The sequence below is a fragment of the Cataglyphis hispanica genome, chromosome 10 (assembly GCF_021464435.1).
Source record: "Cataglyphis hispanica isolate Lineage 1 chromosome 10, ULB_Chis1_1.0, whole genome shotgun sequence".
Classification (NCBI taxonomy): domain Eukaryota; kingdom Metazoa; phylum Arthropoda; class Insecta; order Hymenoptera; family Formicidae; genus Cataglyphis; species Cataglyphis hispanica.
Window position 1 is genome coordinate 1,139,231 of NC_065963.1, and position 15,163 is coordinate 1,154,393.

Consider the following 15,163-nt stretch of genomic DNA (forward strand, 5'->3'; position numbering starts at 1 on the left):
TGGATAGCTTGGAGTCAATTTACAATAATAAAAGTGTTATTATTTCTTGTTTATACGTGTCCTAGCGGAGCGGAGATATTGCAATACAAAATTCAAATTAATTTTCATTTTAATTTTCATAAAAAACATCGTCGTTAACAGCACAAAATATTTTTAAATAATAAACATTGTCGTGAATAATCAGGACCGATATGTATCCAATAATGGAATTTATAGAAGGTTATTTTTTAATAAAATATTTCTTTGTATTAAAATATTTTCTAATTAAAATTATCTCTGTTATTTATTCCGATAAAATATTTTGTTATTTTTTTGGCTGTGGCATTTTAATATCAAAGAACATAATAAGAAAGTAATAAATTTTTAATTTTGCATAAATATCCATTCGTATTGGTGCGATTTGTTGATATTATTACTTTTGCAAACCCATCGAGCGTTTATTGTTAATTATGTAGTTTAAGATTTCATTTTAATTGTTTATTGTAAGATTTTTAACTAAAACTTTTTTAATTTTTTGATTTTGTATTTTTGTATTCTTAAATTTTTAATTTTTGCATAAGTTTTTAATTTCTAATTTTTTTATAAATTTTTATTTTTTGATTACTGTTTAAATTCTTAATTTTGTTTTATATAATATATTATCTTTTTGTTATTAAACTTTGTAGAATATATATGGTTATTAGAAAGTGTATATGTGATTGTATATTTTATATCATCTTACATAATTTTATATAGTAAAATTTTATAACGGGCCGCTTCACGAGCAGTTCACGTGCGCGGATAACTCAACCGGGATCAGAGTTTGTGAAGGGATGAGACACAATCGAAGAGACGAAAGGTTTAAGGAACGCCTTTTTTTGCCTCTATTCGGCAATGGTCAGCTGATACAAAAATGATATAATAGTCGTAGTGTTATGACACGAGTCTAGACGGTGTTTTGCATGTCTAGTTAAAGGTCCCGACTCGGTGACGCGGACGCGTAGTCTCGGTGCGTCGAGCTTGTCAACGCGGGGCGCGTTCAGTGAGGCGGGTGCGTGTTGACAACGCGTGCTTATAGGCGCGGAGCGCGCGATAGTGCTCGCAGCGTAGTCGTTACAATAATATTTCGCGAGCGTTGATTATAAAACGCAAGATCACACACAATATCTTGCGGTGTGATGTGTCTGGCTGGGTGATCGGCGCGAACTGCAGTCGGTGCAAAGCGTCGTTAGAGATAACGCGGCGCGTTTTCCCAGAGATTCGGGATGCGTTTGTGTGCGGAATTTGGATGGTCAAATGTTAGGACGATAAGGCTCAAGTATGCTTGAGAAGAATGGCAAACTCGTTCGCTCCCTTTCTTTTCTTTTCTTTTTTTTTTTGTTTCGCTCGACGGGATGGGAAAATGCATTTATGCATCGTATCCTGGGGCGTGTGTGAGATTCACCTCCAGTGAACAAACTTGGGGGAACACTAGAAACCCACCCCCCTAGCAGTGCCCTCTATCACTGCTATATATCTGATTGGCAAGAATCGTTTCGCACATTGCAACCGCCAATCAGAAGCATTGCGCCGGAGCAGGCTCCCATCTCGAGAATAATCGCCATTGGGTTCTCCAAGTTTGGAGTATCCTACTCTACTTTTGCAGATGACAATTATCAGTCTGCCATTAATTTATTTATATTAGCAGTTGATCCATCGATCAACAGTCGCGTGATCGATACATCAAACAACTTATTAACCTACTTATTATGCATACGCGTAATATAATCTAATCCTAATCTATCCCTTTACACATGTATACTACTAGTCAAAGACTATACTGTCCTTATAGACAGCACATCCTTAAATGATACCGAGTGCAGCCTCTTCTAACAACCGAGTCCACTGTATCGTATTTACCATATTCATCTTAAATTATCTTAACCTATCATAATCAAAGATATACTACTATGTACATATATACACTGGGAGATATTCCATGCAGCCAATTAGTGTGGGTCTGTCCCATTTTTTTCATTACGCTAGTCAAATACAACCAAGTATATTAACCAGCCATCAATTTATAGTAGTACGTACTAACTAACTTAAGGATAGCGACTTAATAACTAAATAGAATGACGCATATACCCGTAACATGTGCACATGCACTTAAGCATCTGCTCGCACACACCATAAGCCGTCTTACTAATACCTATACTTACATATTAACTTAAGAGTAATAATAATCATATGTACATATATATACACACTTAACCCACACTTAATTTAATCTGTATGTAAATACTACACTCAGCAATACAAATCTATACATAGATCCTACTCTAATATATATTAATGTCAAGAAACGGCCGACAAGCCGCTACTACTACTATCGTTATCTAAGAGTTCGTACTCTTGCCTAACTCTTTCTGCCATTTCTTTGGCATGCATTATGACACCAGCAAAGCGCGCAAAAGCACCCCATGCTTCCGAAGAGTCAAGAATCTCAGGTATTATTGTATGTAACGCTATATTATTATTATTATTATTATTATTATTATCGATGTTTAGAGCTATACCAAGAGTTTCCCGTTCTGCTACCCAGACTGAATATTCTTGAAGGTTCTTATGTTCTTATGTTCTTAGGTTCTTATGTTCGGCGGAATCTTTTATGTCCTCTCCGTAGTTCACAATCCGGCATTGGGACTTTATCGATTCTGTGTAGATATGTTCCAAAGCACCAGTGTCCTGTCAAGAGCTGGGTGATTTGGAACGACAAACTGCCATGTTTTCTATTTAACCAAGGATTTAGATGGGGAGTCAGCGCATCTCTGATACGTACGCCGGACAAATTGGAATTTTGCAGGTAGAACTCCCATTGACTCATTAGTAACTCCTCGTCTAATGTAACACTTTTCTCTTCTTTTAGAGACCATCTTCCGTTATTAAGCAAATCTTTCACTCTGTCGTATATTCTACGGCGCATATTAGCTAACAAATAAGTGGGTGGAACTCTAGCCAATAAGAGCGCAGCATCTAAAGATATAGTGCGGTATCCAGAAATAACACGTATCGCCATCGAACGTATAGTCCTATTAATAATTCTTTGGGAACTTTTAGATGCATAAAAGCTTCGTTCCAAATTGGAGCTACATACAGAAATATAGATAATATAACGTTCGTGTACAGCCGTCTTTTATTCTCTCCTGGGCCGCGCAAATTCGGCAGAAGTCTACTAGGGCTCTATGGATCTTCGCAATTTTCTGTTCAACGTATTCAAAGTGTGGCTTAAAGGTTAGTCGGCTGTCGAGCATCACACCGAAATATTTGAGTGTTCGTCCAACAGGGACCCTTTCATCACCCTTTCATCACTTGTACATATATTCCATCCTGTGGTTTATTTCGCCAATAGAATAATCTTCTGTCTTAGCCGGGGGAAGATATGTAGTCCTAAACGTTGTATTCTATTGAGCACCAAGGCTACCTGCAGATTGGCTCTAATGACTGCAGTACTAACTGTATCTACAGAGACCATAATCAAAGTGTCATCTGCATAGCAGACAATCCGATAGCCTCTTTCGACTCCATCTTGTAGCATTCCATCAAAGACTATATTCCAGAGTAATGGGCCCAATACAGACCCTTGCGGTACGCCAGATGTTACCTCATTAATTCGCTTTCTTTCTTTACAGAAATTTTCGGAAGGATTCGTCTCTGGAGCAGATGGTCGAGAATTCTCGACGAACACATCAACCTCCTGTCTCCTGTCTTTTGACGATTTTGGAACGGTGTCTGATAATTTCTCGTGCGTACTGCTCGAGCAGAATCAGGTCTGATACAGATGATCGATGTCGGGCTTTTTATACCCGCCGTGTAATGGTACACGCGTTTAACGTCCCCCTCGGGGTGGGGGAACTTAAACTTGGTCGTGCTGATTGATCCTGACCGCGCGAATTTCATGCGCTCCATACGTCAACTTCAATGCCTCACCATTCAAATTTTATTCATCGGATCACTTTTTTGTAAAGAGCTTTTTGACTTAGAATTTCATGAAGAATCTGTCATTGAAAACTTTTCCGCCAATTCTGGGACACCCTGTATGTATATATATATATATATATATATATATATATATATATATATATATATATATATATATATATATATATATATATATATATATATATATATATATATATATAATATTTTATACATATATAAAATATATTATATATATGTATATAGGGTATTCGAAAAAAATTAGAAATTGATCACCCCCCCTTCCCCTCTGATCATCAGAAGTACGCACTTTCACGGAAAATGATCCGAACAAAAGTTGTATGTTTTCGAGGGTGACATCAGATGATGTCATTAATTTGACCTTGAATAGTTGCTTGAAGATCCCGTGAAGGTCTCTTTTAATTTTTTAAATAGAACCGACTACTTTTTATTGCATATTATTGTAGCTTATCTCGGAAGCTTTTAAAAACGCTATAATAAAATATTATTCATTAAAAATTTTTTGAGTTATTTTGTATCTTAATCTAACATATTTTAGTATAAAATATAAAATTCCTCGAAAATTATTTAGTGTTCGATAATTGTATCGTAATACTTTTATCGTAATACTTTTGTGCGCAATAGAAATGTGCGCAAAAGAAATGTGCGCAAAAGATATATGCGCTAAAGAAATGTGCTCGAAAGGAATGTGCGCAAAAGAACTGTGTAAACGAACTGTAACAAACATTTATTTACCAAATGAAGTTAATAATAAATGTCAAAAAATTTCAAAATTATACATGCATACATGCGTATACATGTATTTTAAATTATACAAAAACATCTGTTGTGTCCAAAAACAACGTGTCCAATTGAACGGTGCGCAAATGAAATGTGTCCAAACAAATTGTGCACAATTGAAATATGTCCAATCGAACGATGCGCAACTTTATGTGTCTAATATCACAGTGCGCAATTGCAACGTGTCCAATTGTATTGTGCGCAAGTGAGTCTCTCCTGCCTCTGCGACAGGGCGTCAAGGGAGCTCAATTCTAGGAACCATCCAGCCCGATAGAGAAGAGAGCCACCCGGATGCTGTCGAAATTCCCGCATCTCCCGGTCGAATTAAAACCTGGTAAATTACAGACGATACATCCACCCGAACAGCGACGAAAGTACAACGAGGCTTAAAGGACGGCCTTGTGGAACACGGAAGCGCCACAGGTGGCCTATTCGTGATTTATCGCGCTAGCGTGTCTCCCGCAGGGGAGATCGCTCAGCACTTCGGCGTGATACCGGCGAGGGCGCAGGCTTCCTAAGGACGAGCGAACAATTTTTAAGAAGGACCAACACATCCAGTCGATCCGAGTAATTGTCGAAAAATTTGTAGATAAATGATTCGAACGAGCAGCGTCCGAAATAGTTGTCCGAAATGTCGTGCCACGCATTTAATATTCTAGTTTTTGATGAATTTGGTGAAAAGTATGTCGCAAGCCGATGGGCTTACACCGCTCATTCGAATCATAAAATTTGCGCTCTCTCTCATATATCTCGCCGCCACCGACAGTCAATTAGATTAGTTTGTTATTTTGTGAAATTTATTCAATAATTGTCGGGAGAATATTAGTTATCGGAAATTTGTCGTCCGGTTGATCATTCGGATCGATATCGCGTATTGCGCCGCGGTTCATATACCACATTCGCATTTTATCTTTTCGAAGTTAATAATATTCGATGTTATAGTAATAATTTGTCAAGAATTATATGTGACGTTTGCTAGAAAATCCGGATATAGAACGGTTCAAGATAATTATGGGAAATCTCGCCCTTAATATACTGCACTCAGAGCGACGAAAGAACATCTTCCAAATTATCAAAATCTCGCATTAAGATAGATTTTCGCGAGAATATTGTATAAATTCGAGCAGACTATATTTTTCGGAATAATCGTCACGATTCTGTGCAGAGAGATTACCGTTATTTGAGGAATTTCATTAGTTATCGCGGCCTGATTACGTTGCGCCAGGCAAAATATCCTCGCGATAAGAAAACCGAGCATAATTTTATCGGATCACGCACGCGGTAATCCGATATTTTGTGCTCGGTCGCATCGACCTCCTACATTGTTGTTGTTATCCATAACACAAAAACGCCTCGCAGTAAAACCGACGATTATCTGCACACTTTCTTTTATTTATTAAATATTATTTATTAATTTTTTTTAATATACCATTGTTACTGTCAATTGACTCTTTTATTATAACTTCCATATTCTCTCGATTTTTCCATTTTTCCGTCTCCCCGAACTACCTTCTCTATCACATTGTTTAGGCTGAATAGCGCTTCCGTCACGTTAAATAATTGATCCCGTAATCTTTTCGTGTTTGTATTTTGTTTGTGCGGTGTGGCTTGCCATACCTGGCGCCCAATAATTGATTTGGGTGTTAAGTACAGAGAAAGATATTGGGATCGCAAGATCACAGAATCGATATTCGAAAGTGCGAGCGCCGAAGAACCGCCCGCAGAATAAAGAAATAATTTCTATCGCCTTAATTTGAAAAACGGTTACAATAAATAAATATTTTCCCTTTTTTTTCAAAAGGGGGCAGAAAGGTGAAGGAGGTAAAGAAGAATGGAGCAAAAGAGTATGATTTTTTTTCTTCATTCTTCCTTTTCTCAACTCTTTTTATTCTATGAGTTGAAATGTATAAGTGATAGCTTCCTTAATGGGAAGAAAAGGATAAGCATGACTGATTCTTTCTTGATTTCTGCTAAAATCGCTTGATTCTGACAGCTAGAAATCAGAGCTAGGTTCTCGAGTTGGCGGCGGGCGCCTCTGTCTTAAATGCAATAATAATTGAGTAAGAGAATCCCATCTGGCTCCCACCAAGTATATGGATCATTTATATACTGTATGTAGAGGGTAACCATGCACTATTGTGTCCAGTATTAATTTAAAGACTCTTATGCTCAAATATATTATTCCGGCGCTGACATTTCCGAATATCCGAATAAAGGAATTTATTCCAGAGTTTCTGCCATGTAGATACGGCTATCTTTTCTATTGTGTTTTTATCTAAAAGATTGGAAATTGACCCCTCTTGTAAAGTTACAGATCTTCCCATTACCTCTTGCTACTGTATTTAGTAGCAGCGGTGGGTCTCTCAGCGGGGAACATTATATGATCCCTCAGTTGTTCCAAATCAGTTTCTGTATGTCCCGCTAGTAGCCAGTGATCCAGAGCTAACATATTTCCATGTGAGCTTTGTTAAAAGTTTTATGATTATTGGTGATAAAGTATCTATTGTTTTTGGCATAAACTTATACCAAGAGTCGTCTAAAAAATACATTGAAGGAGCAAATGCATTGCATGCGGTCTGTCTTCCTTGACGTAATAGAATATGGGTCTGAGGAATTAAAAAGTTTGTTTTGTTTTCTCTCAGTACCGGTAATTGGTCGTAGCATTTCTCTATACAAGAGTATCACTTCAACTGGTACGCATTTTACTATATAAACTACTTCCCCCGCTCGTAATACCATATATTCTAGTCCTTTCATTAAGTAATATGCAAAAATATCTGGCGACTGAGTGGCTATAGCTAATGTATATTGCAATATTTGTTGCTCCTGATTGCATTGTTATAATAAAATGATTCTATATAATTAATTTATTTGCATACGAATGTTTTTTAACATATACGAATTTAGAATTCATATAAGTGAAAAAGTCGAGATTGACTACACGAGTTTGTTTGTTAAAGATAGCAGTACAAGGTAAAATCTTAAAAATTATTAATTTTGGGTGCTCTGTACGTGTAAAAGTATATCCACAGGCTAGATATTTTTTTCTGCTGGTTAACGCAAATATAGTATTTTGCATGGTCAAGGAATGAACAACCTGAACTTGTTGATTTATATTATCAATAATTTTATCAGCATAGCTCTCATAAAGTATCCCATAATTAGAAAATTTGCAGGTATCTGCGGATATAGGATCCCAGAAGGTATCCCCTCCTTCAATGTCTGAACAATAAGTGGTACTGAGGCCACCCCGGATCTAAGTTGTACGCGATTATTAGTGTTTATTCGCACATCGGTATATAATCCTGCAATATGATTTTAATGCTGCTAATTACAACGGCGTCAGCCCATGTTCCATAAGGATCGAAATATGTTCCTCCGGATCACGTTCCTATTTTCGTGACCGGCAAGTATTACGGGACGAGTTGTGGATTGGTTTGATTTAAGTCCGGTTATAAAAGTTCCAGCTAATTGAAAAGTTCCGTATGTATGCATGCATCGGCATGGTTCACGGGATATTTTTTTGCACATATGCATATTTTCCGTTAAATACATCCATGCTGTGAGAAAACATTCCACATTTTCGAATTAATCAATCGATTTCGACCTTGCATTGTGTAACTTTTACAGATTTGAATTCGTTAATTTGCAGTAGTTGTATGTAAGTTCTGGTGGCATTCATATTTTGTTGAGGAATATTCTTCTATATTTAATAATGATGAGATAGTAAGATTAGCGGATGCTAAACCGCAATCGTATCCTATTATTCAGTATGCCCATGGTAAGCCCAACAGTAAGACTACTATAACTATTCTTCTGGTTTCTCGATCCATCTGAAATTTTTGATTAGGGATGTTATTTATATATATATATATATATATATATATATATATATATACATATATATATATATTTTATAGTTTTTGTTAATTTCCAATTTTGTTGTTGTTGGTTAGTTATTATTTGTTCTAATGTGAAAAATTCGCAGTGGATTAGAGTGTATGATTCAACTATTTTTCTTTATTTTAATTTTTACATTGTTTTTATTTATTATTTCCAACATTTCATGACGTCTTGTATAATGATCTCCAAACTTTCTTGGTTTTGGACCTTTTATTTAAAACACATGATCTCTTACGTTTGAAAATTTAGGAGTTGATTCTCTTATCGTAATATTTTTTTGACTTAAATTTTATATATACTACATTTTTTATGAGCATTTCCTAGTATGAAGTTGAGTTACAAGACTTATTAAATAATCATCATATTTTGCCATTTTATCTTCTGGAGCTAAAAGCTCATTCGAACGAATTCTTGTTATTCTTCCAACTAATTTGTACGGTGTATGTCTTGCTACTTCATGTACTAGTATTATAACTGAACATTGCTAGACTAAGCCATCTATCCCATTGTTTTTGATCATTTGCATATTGTTTTAAATATTCATGATGTGATCTTTCTAACAATTCATTTGATTGAGGATGTTGTGCGGAATTTGCGAATTTAAAATATTTTTGCGACATTTTTTATTAATTGACTTGTGCCTCGCGGGGAGGCATTGGATTTTTTGGGATTCACCACTAAGGCTTGGAAGCCGAAAATCGTATTGGGAGCCGTCTAATTGGGAAACGATATGTTTTTTTGAATAAACTATTTTTATTCCTCAATATTGAGTCGCTTCCTTTTGCCTGTCAGTCACAGCTGTGCGTATCACAGTATAGTTACGTCGGCGCGAGCCTGATATCATGATCACGGTTGCGAGATCAACTATGACTTCGTTCGAATAACAATTCGTGTCGCGGCTAGACTAGCGATTCCTCGAGTTGATCGCGGTAACTGTCCGATATCAATCGTTAATAATGATCAATCATTAATGACTGTCCGCCGCGTATTCGCGATGGTATCTTTTATTGCCTCCTGTTTGGTTGATTTTTTGGAGGGAATCCCTTAGCAACATGACCATATATGGTTATATCACTCATTTCGTATCGTTAGGCCGAAATGCAAGCTAAAATCGTTCGATCGAAATTCCTTGCATTTCCAGTGGTTCGATCCTTTTCGCAATCGCTTAGCCTTGGCGCGTGGCTCGCTTCGTCAGCGTTTCATACAGCGCTGGTAACATTATACGCCTTTCGCGATATCTCGCTAAATTGTGTTAAAAAATATTTCTTTAAACTATTTAATATTAATAATAATTCTGTTATAGCTAGTTGAGCTATAACATCCCCTCCCCGTTGAAAAAAAGACGGGGATACAACGTTTTTCTTACAATTAGTTATACCCTTTCTTATTCTAATGATTACAATCATTTTCCGTTTACAATGTTTGATATAATCGTTTCTTATTATCTAAAATCGCGTGCTTAGACTACGTTTTAATATCGGTCTTGGAAGTCCATAAGATATATGTGGTTTTTCCTCGTATATCCTTACCGATGGTTGTCTTATTTTCTTCTTTTTGTTTTTTATAATTGTGTATGTTACAATCGCTTTTATAATTATTGTTATTAGTCTGCTCGTTGCCATTGGATAAACAAATTGTTTTTGAGCAAATAATTTTTGTTCGTTATCTTGTACATTATTGTTTAATTTTTCTAATTCAGTTTTTAATTTTATTAACTTCGCTCGATGCACTGTCACGTCTTTTAAAGTATCGTTGTCATATGTCTTTTTTTCGTTTTGTAGGAGTAATATTTAACTCCGGTAAATAGGTTTCTATATTTACTTTGTATGCGGTTTTTGTCGATTGAATCATCATGTCTGGCGTTGTCAACTTACATTTTCCTCTTAATAAAATTTTTCCTGTATTTTTAATAATTCTTTTGCGTTCGGTTTGCTTATCGCAATGTATATTTATTTGCTGGTCTGCGTTAATTGCGTATAGCCAACTATATGGCTATTGTAGTTTAGTCCAAATCGCATTTATTGAGTTTATTGTTTTTGTTTTGCAATTGTGTTGTGACTGTATATACAGTTGTATCTCGACGCGTTCCGACTCGTGCGATAAATCGGTATCGCATTTTCACATGTATACTTAGTGTCTCCTTTTATACAATTTCTTAAGTCATTTTCCGTTACTCTAAGATAGGTTAGTTTCTTCTTATCTATGGCAATTATGTTATTTATTTGTGTTACAATAAATGTATTATTATGTATAGGAAAGTGTAATTACTTTTATAACGTCATAACTTGGATGTGTAACGGAAATTGTAATATAGTGTAAACATTTCTTTTATCATAAAACGCGCTTATTGTGGTATGTTCCTCTATTGCTAGCCAATCTTCGGCGTGTATTTTAAAGGGGAAGTACAGTCCCTGTTACAATTGTTGCTTCCTTTAGATTTGTAATAATTGCTTCTATTGACATTAATTTCGGATGCATTCTTCCTTTTGGTGTGTAAGTTAGATATTCGATTATATTTTCCGCGTCGCGTATGAGTTCTGTAATGACTACGGTAACTATTATGAAATGTTCGTTTATTTCGGCGCGTTCCGTATATACCGTTACCCGTTGTTGCAGAAGTTTCCGATCTATTATATTTTCTACCTTTTCAATGTACGCTATAATACTATTTAATATTTTTATTTGGTTTTTAACTACGTGTTGTATTATTTGTTTCCTATTTTCTAATAGATTTAATTGCTCATTAATACGTTTTTCGTCATTCGCGTCCATCGTTTGGAATAATGATTTCGCTAACGAGCCTTCCGTCTACAAGTCATCTACATCGGTTAGTCAGTGGTTTATAGATTGTTTGAATTTGTGTCATTACATTTTTAAGATATCTGGCTTCCCTTTTTGCTATTATATCGAGCGTAATACATGCATCCGGATAGTAGTGATTTTGTAATCTCATGGTGTTGCACATTTTTTCGGTCTCTTGTAAATAGTTTGATATTTGTTCATATCTATTGTTTAATGTGGTCCAATTTAATTACTAACTTCCATAATAAAATTTATTTCTTTAATAAAATATAATTCTCCGATTTTTTCAAAGTATAGGCCCGGATTATGTTGGAATTCTTGAATTTCGCACGATGAATCTATTTCATCAGACTCCGTGAGACCCTTGGATTGTTGGCTGGATTCCAGCTGACGAGTATCTTGTAATATTCTATTTTTTATATTATATTTCGCAGTGGTGTCATTGTTGTCGGTGTTAGTCGCGCCTCTCCGGGATGGATCTCGTGTGCGCTTTCCGACGGGTCGTCGCGTTTTCGTTCAGTCTTCTCGTCCACTCTTCATCGGCTTAAGAAGAGTTAAATTTTTTTTCTTTGAGTTCAAAAATTTTCAGAAACATGGTGTCTTATTGTGTCCGCTGTTTGGAGGTATTGAGTAACTCCTCGCTATTTATATGTCGGACTTGCGGTAGTGACCCTTTGGGTGGCCCATCATTTTTGCTCTTCTTTCGAGCGGGCCTGTGCGGCTGTGTATAGAAGTGCAGAGCCCTAATCGCTTCGCATTTTTGTGGATCGCGTTATAGGTTCACGTGAAGAGGTGATACCACATCCGCGGTGTGGTTTGCGATATGTATACGCTTTGTTGCTGGCGCAAAATTTGGTTGACGCCCGGCGTTTCGACGAAATGCGTGCGGCGTGCGCGCGTGCGTGCGTGCGTGTGTGTGTGTGTGTGTGTGTGTGTGTGTGTGTGTGTGTGTGTGTGTGTGTGTGAGAACGTGTATGTGTATGTATGTAAAGGTGCGTACTGACTTAAGCATTTTTGCGCGCACGAATGCTCTAGTGGACGTTTTTGTTTCAACGCACACTCTGAGCACGCACGAACGCGATCCATCGTTGTCGGTTTATCAAAAAATTTATGTGCAAAATGATGCTCAATTTGGATGTATATGCGGAACTAAATCGTCGTGAGCGCAAAAAAAGTTATGGAGTTGACGAATGAAATGGCTTTTCAATTAATAGACGAATATGAAAAGTTTCCTCTATTATGGGATGCTAAACACGAGTTACATTTTTCAAAAAATAAGAAGCTCGATGCTTGTGAGATAATAAAAAATAATTTGAAAATTGATACGGTTATAGCAAAACAAAAAATGATTAGTTTATTGGGATTTTTTCGTAGAGAAATGGCAAAGGGTAAAAAAAATATTGGAACAGGAAAAGGTATTTATTTTTTTATAATTTATAGTTAATTGTTAGTTAAATAATAATGTTCTAGTTAAATATTTGATGAGAATAAAATCATAAATTAATTTTTTTTCAGCTCGTAAAGATATATATTTCAAAATGGTTTGCTTTTGAAAGAATGTATTATTTATTAGATAAGGATGAACCCTGAACTACAATAGATACAGAGAACCTAAGTAGAGTACAATAAGATAATTTTTAACATTTTCATCCAAGCGTCCATTCGTAGTGAAATATTCTTTAAATTTGTCTCGAATTTCTTTGGCGTTTAATGTTGATTTTCGCGAGACATTTCAAATTAATGAAATTAATGAAGTCATTTGTTGGTCTCTATCTCCAGTTACTTCTTATTAACACTCCATGTTGTTCTGAATCTAAGTTTGTAGAAGGGGTATATATGGATTGAGAAGTATTGCTTCTTTTTTAAAAATTATGAAGACAAATCATCGTCATTACAATTAACTCCGCTTTCTCTGGTTCTAATAACATTGGTTTTCATAATACTCGAAACACCGCTGAACAAATTCCAAATACATTTTCAACTACCCTTCGACTACTCTGCTGAGTCGATAGTTAAAAGTCTTTTCAGCTGATACTTTACGATGTGTACCTGAGAATAGCTTCATCAAATTTTCGCCCAAAGCAAATGCCTCGTTACTAAGAAATACATATGGTATTTTCTTGCTTCTTTCTGGCAAATTCAATTCTGTTGAAACCTAAATTATTGGTAACTAATTTATTCCATAATTTGCAATTTTTTAAAACTCCTCTGTCAGAAATTCTGTCTTGACATCCAATGTCGGTGTATGTAAAATTATAATAAGTATCAAGTACAGCAAAGAGAATAATACTGAAAGCTGATTTATAATTTAAAAAAATCACTTCCACTGTATTTAGGTGCTTGCGACACTACATGCTTTCCATCCATTGCTCCTAAGCAATGTGGAAAGTTTCACAATTTTTCAAAATCCTGCGAAATTATCAACCATTCTTCTTGGGTTGATGGCATCTAGAAATAATAAAATATTTAAAAATTATTATTATATTTTAAAATTATTATTATTATTATTTTCAAGAGAATAATGAAGAGCAAGAAATTGATCCTTTTTGATCAAATGTAGATTCTGAGCAGATACATTAAATATTATAGAAAATCAAAATTAATCTTAAAATGAAGCAACAGTAGTTGAAAATAAACTGATTACGGCTCCAGTACCTCCAAAATAAAAAAAAATAAAAAATAAGTGATATGAAAAACGACACGAAAATGGAAGAAGCATTCCAAATTCTTAAAGAATCGGCTTCAAGAAAAGAAATACCACCTGATAGTTGTGCTATATATTTGCAACATGTAACCAACAAATTGAGAAGCTATAGCAATAAAACGAGCACAAATGAAGCATGCTATAAATAACATTTTGTTTGAAGCTGATATGGGAAAATACTCATTATCTTTCCATACACTTTTTGGCTAATCATACAATACTCAGTCCACATTCGTCTTCAACATTTTCAAATTCAAGCACTACTAATTCAATTCCCAACTGCCCTATATCTATGCCAAATTATAATATGCATCAAGATCTTCAAAATTTATATTTATTAATAATTTTACAAATATAATTGTTCTTGTTGTTATTGTAATTGTATTTGTTGATCTATTGTTGATCTTTTGTCTTTATCTCTTTATGTATTTTTAAATTGACTTCAAAACTTGTAATTATTCATAATTTTGACAAATATAATGTTTGCTCTTCACGTTTGTGCGTACACATTCTTAAATTGTATGAATAAATAAATATCTGTTAATATTTTTACCTTTATGTTTTCTTTTAAGACCTAAATAAGCGCTTGACAAACTTCAGGAACAATTATGGATATTAATTGCTTTGAAACTTTAAACAGATACTGCACACTTGTGTATGAGTCTCCCGTTGCTAAAAAACGTAACATTATAACTAATCTTTCTGTAACAGTAATAGCTTTTCTCATTGCAGTGTCCATTTTATTTATTTTTGATCCGATCGCGTTCAGTAGTGATACTATGCGGGTTCTAACGCAGATCCTCTGAGGGGGATGAGGGGAAACCGCGGGGCTATGACGTCACGTGGAGTGTATGACGTCACGCGGGGTATGACGTCACGCAGGATAATTCACGGCGCGATCAGTAGGCGAGGGGTCCGCGGGGAAGAGAGGGATAGCGTTTGCGTGACGTGAGAGTAGAGGAGATGATCAGATGTGAGAGATGAGAGGGAAGATAG

The 15,163-nt window shown here is 35.5% G+C and overlaps 1 long non-coding RNA gene across 1 annotated transcript in view; it reads left to right on the forward strand.

Moving 5' to 3' along the window:
• Window positions 1-2,334: 2,334 nt before the first annotated feature.
• Window positions 2,335-15,163, forward strand: part of LOC126852308 (uncharacterized) — a 47,555-nt gene continuing 34,726 nt past the window's right edge. The window contains exon 1 of the long non-coding RNA XR_007687811.1: window positions 2,335-2,824. This is a non-coding gene — a long non-coding RNA (uncharacterized LOC126852308). The remainder of the gene's footprint in view (window positions 2,825-15,163) is intronic.